The sequence below is a fragment of the Hippopotamus amphibius genome, chromosome 16 (genome assembly GCF_030028045.1).
Source record: "Hippopotamus amphibius kiboko isolate mHipAmp2 chromosome 16, mHipAmp2.hap2, whole genome shotgun sequence".
NCBI lineage: Eukaryota > Metazoa > Chordata > Mammalia > Artiodactyla > Hippopotamidae > Hippopotamus > Hippopotamus amphibius.
The window spans coordinates 30,883,223-30,888,699 of record NC_080201.1 but is presented as its reverse complement, the minus strand read 5'-3'; the positions used below and the strand labels follow the sequence as shown (position 1 = coordinate 30,888,699).

General features: G+C 47.9%; 1 pseudogene; it reads left to right on the top strand.

Moving 5' to 3' along the window:
• Positions 1-688: 688 nt before the first annotated feature.
• On the top strand, positions 689-1,462 carry LOC130838058 (mitochondrial import inner membrane translocase subunit Tim29-like; annotated as a pseudogene).
• The last annotated feature ends 4,015 nt before the right edge of the window (positions 1,463-5,477 follow it).

Below are 5,477 nucleotides of genomic sequence, written 5' to 3'. Positions count from 1 at the left end.
TTGCGAGAGGAACCCAAAGTGAGGCTACCATAAATTTGGCCCAAGGCCCGCAGTTGGAAAGATCCCTGCTCACCTAGCCGGGGAGGAAGTGGGTGGGCAGACAGGTGTCTGCCCTGCCCACACTCGCCATATGGGTCTGACCCTTAGGGAAGTCCATGATAACAATAAAACAAGAACAGTAACCGCCTTCATTTATGGAGCGCTTACGAAACGTAAGACACTGAGCAGTCGTAAAGGCCTGACTCCGGAGGACTGTCTCCTTCACCCCTCACCACAATCCTAGGAAGCTGCTCTGATTTATTCCCCTCATTTCACATCGGAGAAACCTGAGGTTCAGAAAGGTTAAATAACTTGCCTGAAGCCAAACAGGAGTAAGTGGCTGAGTGCAAGTTTGATTCCGGCTTCTTACAAAACGAAGCTCACCTCTTCACCTGTGTGATCTTTTGCATCCCCGGCTGTCCCCGCTCGGGCCGACTTTTCCAGGAGATGCTGCGGCCACAGCGCCCCTGGGGCCCGTAGCACGAGACCCTCTGCTTCTTGCAAGAAGCAAGATGCGTATGTTCACTGTGTTGGCCTAAAGACAAACAAAATCCAGACCGGTTTCTATTTCTCTTCTACCCACGCAGTCGGAAAATAAAATGTTCATTTTTTTTTTTTTTTTTAAATTAGCACGAGGCTATGAAGGGCAATGTTGGCGCTCGCGCAGAAGAGACTCCCCGGGCCTGGGGCCGCGCATACCTGGCGTAGCGGAGGAGAAAGGCGGGCGAAGGCCGCTCTGGAGAGTCTTTGGCTGCGAAGCCTCGAGGAGGAAGTTGACGCTGCGGCTGCGAAGCCCGGTGTGCGGACGCGGTTGGGCGCCCGGGGCCTGCGCGCTGCTCGGGGACCACGCCGAGGCCTGCGGGGATGAGGCGGCGCCGCTCGTCCCATCAGGGACCCTCCTGCCGCTGGCGCCCTCCGCGCGCAACCGCGACTCAGAAGCGTCCGTGCGGCGGCTGCTCTGGCTGCGGGGTCGCGGCCGCTGGAGAGCCCGTGAGCCCGGGGCCTCTGCCTGCTGGGGTACGAGGCGCCCTTCCATGCCCAGGCCAGCCTCTGCCAGGCCCGTTGCTTGCTACCTGCAGCCCCGCTGGGCCCATTGCCCAGACCGGATCCTGCGTGTGGCTTTCGTGGGCCGCTGGTGGCTGCCGGGGACCCGGATGCGCGCCTGCGCCCTCGACGCAGACGAGCTCCTGCGCCGCTGGCACATCTGCACGCCGTCGGGCCCCACCAGCTGCCCTCAGAGGCCGAGGAGCGGCTGTTCCATGAGAAGCCCAAGCCTGTGGTGCTCACTGCTGACCACGTGGGCCAGGTGCTGTGGGAGGAGCAGATCTTGCAGAAGAAGGACCAGAGCGAGCGAGCGAGCGAGATGGTCCTTTCATTGCGAGATGAAACCCAGTCCGGCCTGGGTCCGGACCAGGCTCCCTGAGCCCCAGAACTAAGAACTTTCAGGTTCTTGTTTTCAAATTTGAACTAAAATGTGTATCCTCTAATTCCCATGAGTAGCATGTTTTTTAATAAATAATAATTTTTAAATAATTGTAGTCTCAGAGGAAACTGGAAAATAATGGAGACATCCTGTGTACCGTTCACCCAGCTTCCCCCAAATGGTAATGTTTTGTATAAGCAGTACCAAATCAGGAGACTGACATTGGGATAACTCTTTGGATTTTAAGGGGAAACTTTTCGCAAAAACAACCTGCTTTTACCACGTGTGTACTGATGGTGATGTTAAAGTGACTTGGAGGGATAAAGCTTTTTCTGATCTGGAAATCGATATGGAATCATAGCTTCTGGTTTTGTTATACTTCAGTAACCCTGAAAACACAGAATCCTATGGAAAGGAATATGTTGGTGTACATACCTGGGTTATAATCATACTTTTAAAGTATTAGGGAATGAGATGACCTCTGTCACCGACATGGCCTGTGGCTAGTTAATAAACGAGAAGAAACAGCATTGACAGCAACAAGGGGGCCATGAAGACAAAAGTGCTTAGAACTCATGAAAGTCACAAAACCGCTCAATACCCCCTAGATCCTAGAGAGCTTTTGCAGCCCATCTTCTCACTTTACCCAGTGGGAAACTGAGGCCGGAGAAGGAAAGGGGCATGTCTTAGATCATCAAGCCAGTGAATATTAAACCTGGACCCTGGATCCTCCCAATTCAATTCTGAGCCTTTCTGTATCAGAAATGAGTCAGAAACCAAGATGCTTCTTTTTGGTCCTTCCTGTGTTTTTCCACCGAAAGTAGGTAAGTGTGTCCATCTAAGATGGCATTTGATCGGCTTTTATGTTTTACTATTCACCATCTCATGGTTGCTGTCTTTGTGCCTTTTTAGATAATGTACAAGTGAGAAATGCAATGACTCTGGGTGGCTCTTTCCTCGAGGAAAGGTTCTTTTTTTTTATATTAAATACAACCCTGTACGTGAAAGGGTCCTGGGAAGGTTAAAAAGTGCTTATAGAGCTGAAAGAGATTACTATGGATAAAGCATTTATAAGGCTGGATGTTTAGAACTGAAAAATGAAAACAATTTCCTTTAAAAACTGCCAGAGGACATTCCGGAACACCGATCTCAGTAATCTACCTTTTGGTTTTAAATTTGTCAGAAGTGCCCTTGCTCAGCCCGCCGTCTCACCAGGAGTGGTGGCAGCTGGCCCTGGTCACCCGAGGCCTCCCTCTGCCATCTCTCTCTTTCGACAGGCAGAGGTCTCCACCAGGTCGGTCCTGAGACCAGAGCCATTTCATCCTCCCATCCCTTCCTTCTGGGTTGCCAGTGTTATTTATTTTTAATGCCTTTGATTCATTTCCCTCTTGTCTTGACCAGGCAAACAGCACACATCTGCTGCCACCAGGAGGTGTCAATAGTTCATACTGCTCAATTTGTATGCCCCAAATCCACTGTAGGGATGATTTTTGCCATGCCTGTATCTCAAGTTTCAATTTCAAAGTATTACGCTGCGTTCTTGGCATTAAAGATTCATAGGTTGAATTAAAGATTTATTTTTAAGGGGGGTAAGTTATTATAAGGCAAATCACGTTCTTTTCATTTTAGACATATTGGCTATTACGATTTCATCTTTTTTGCTAAAAGCTCAATTACATCAATATCGCTCGAGACCCTCCAAACACTGAGCTGAAAGCCAGGCTTCTCAGCAGCCAAGTGCCTATTGCCCTGGAAGGATTAACTTTTTAAAGAATGAATCCCATCCGTCTGATGCAGAGTTATCTCTCTAATAAAAAGCTGATCGAGTTACACCTCTGTGTAAAATCTCTGCTGGCTTCCTGTTGCTTACCAAATGATGTTTAAACTCCTTCTTCTGTCTTACAAAGCCTTACACGTTGGGCCCAGCCTGCCTTTCACAATTCCTGCTGCACATCCTGTTCTTCTTCACATCAAAGGAGACCAGGATATGCCAAAATGGCTCTTCTTTACGTAGGAGGCCCCCTCACCCTTCCAGCTTCATGCAAGACCTCGGTTCAGTGACACCCAAGTGTCCCTCACCCTAGGGCAGAGTGCTTCACAAGAGTTTGTGTGCCCCAATAATTCATTTTACCTGGCCATATTGTAAAATATCTATATGTCTATCCCTACCCCCAGACTGAGTTCCCGAAGATGGGAATTAAGCATTATTCCCATCTGTAACCCCAGGATCAGAACAAGGTCAAGCAGGCACACTCCATAAAGATGAGTAGGTGAGTAAATAAATGAATGCGTTGATGAATGAATTCAACTGCCCAAGAACTCACACACAGCAGAACATGACAACGTGATCGACAACGTCAACATTTTGAGTCTTAAATTTAGTAAGTATAGAAAAAATGAGTATATACAGGGACTAGTTAAATTCCCGACCTTTGCTAAGGCTTCTGAGACAGGCTTTGACTACAGTAAGTGCTCAGGAAATAATCCAAATGGCCCAAGGCTTTGGTGGAGATCACGGCTTCTGAGATGGGTGTGCTTGGTAGAGGGCAAGTGTTTGGGAGAGGGAGAAAAATGCCTCGAAATGGGTGACAGCCACCTGGGCTTGTATGAGGGCACGGAAGAGGCCATTCTCAGCAAGAAAGGGCCACAGACTTTCAGTTGTTAAAGATGAAGAAAGTGACAAGGACGGGACCTCTGGGGAAGGGGTAGGCATGATGGAAAGGGGAATTTCTAGAAAAAGTTAACAATGGCTCTCCTGACTTAGAAGCAGTGAAAGTGGCCCTTTTGAAGGATGAAGGTGCTTTTACTCAGGGACTCAATTCTGAAGAAAGTTTTCAGAGTGCTGTTTTTGAACTGTGAGACGGAAGGGCAAGGATAAAATAAGTGGACAGTAGACAGCTATTCCCTTATGCTGCTGGTCCCTTCCTCCCCTTCATTCGCTCCCCAAAGGAGAAGGAGCCACCAGCCTGGTTGGCCTGAGCTTGGCTTGGCCAGTCCTGGCTCTCCCTCAGGTCTGTCTGCCTGGAGGGGACATCTCCTCTTGCTCCTGCATCCACAGCATAAGTTGCCTTGGGCCTGGCATCTTCTTTCTGGAAGCAGATTGGAAGGCCATTTCTGTTGGTCTGAACTCATGAGATTTCTTAGATGGGAGACAGTGACCCTATCTGCCGTTGACCAAGGAAGCATCTGCCTTACAAAGGGGCCGTCCTGATACCTTGTCTTGGAGGAGGGTGTGAGAAACAAGATGTGGAAGCCCAATTACTGGGCCACAGATTCCAGCCACATTTTCTAATTGAATGAGGCCAGCAATAAAGATGGCATTTTGATCTTCAGCTATCTGATGCTTGTAGGTATTTCCTGATTAATTCTGAAATTTGAGTGGAAAGGATTTTAATTTGCCCTTTCTGAAAACCCAACACATTGCTTATATTCTTTTAGCTCTGAATTAAGTGACGGGCCCCTGGACTGCTCGCTGCAGGAGCCTAGGGAAAGAGCTCTTTCTTCAGCTGACGCTTCTGATTTAAGGCATCTGCCTCATTTGATCTCATTTGGGATCTCCATTTACGGTTCCAGGGGAGAACCCTGAGTTTCACAATAGCTGGAGGTATCAGCTAAACCAAAGGGTGACAACAGCAACCAACAGAATGAAGCATACAACCTTTGTGAACTATAAGGTCAGCCGAATCCAACTGCTCGTCATACTCAACCTGAAATAAGCCAAGTTTTACTAAAGAGAAATACAGGCACACCTCAGAGAGATTGCAGTTTGGTCCCGGGCCACAGCAGTAAATCAAATATCACAATAAAGTGAGTCACACGAATTTTTTGGTTTCCCAGTGCCTGTAAAAGTTAATGTTTACACTATTCTGCAGTCTATTAAGTGTGCAATGGTGTTATGTACAAAAATAATGTAGATACCTTAATTAAAAAACACTTGCTAAAAAAAATGCTAACCATCATCTGAGCCTTTAGGGAGTTGTACTCTTTTTACAATAGTAACATCAAACATCAGTGG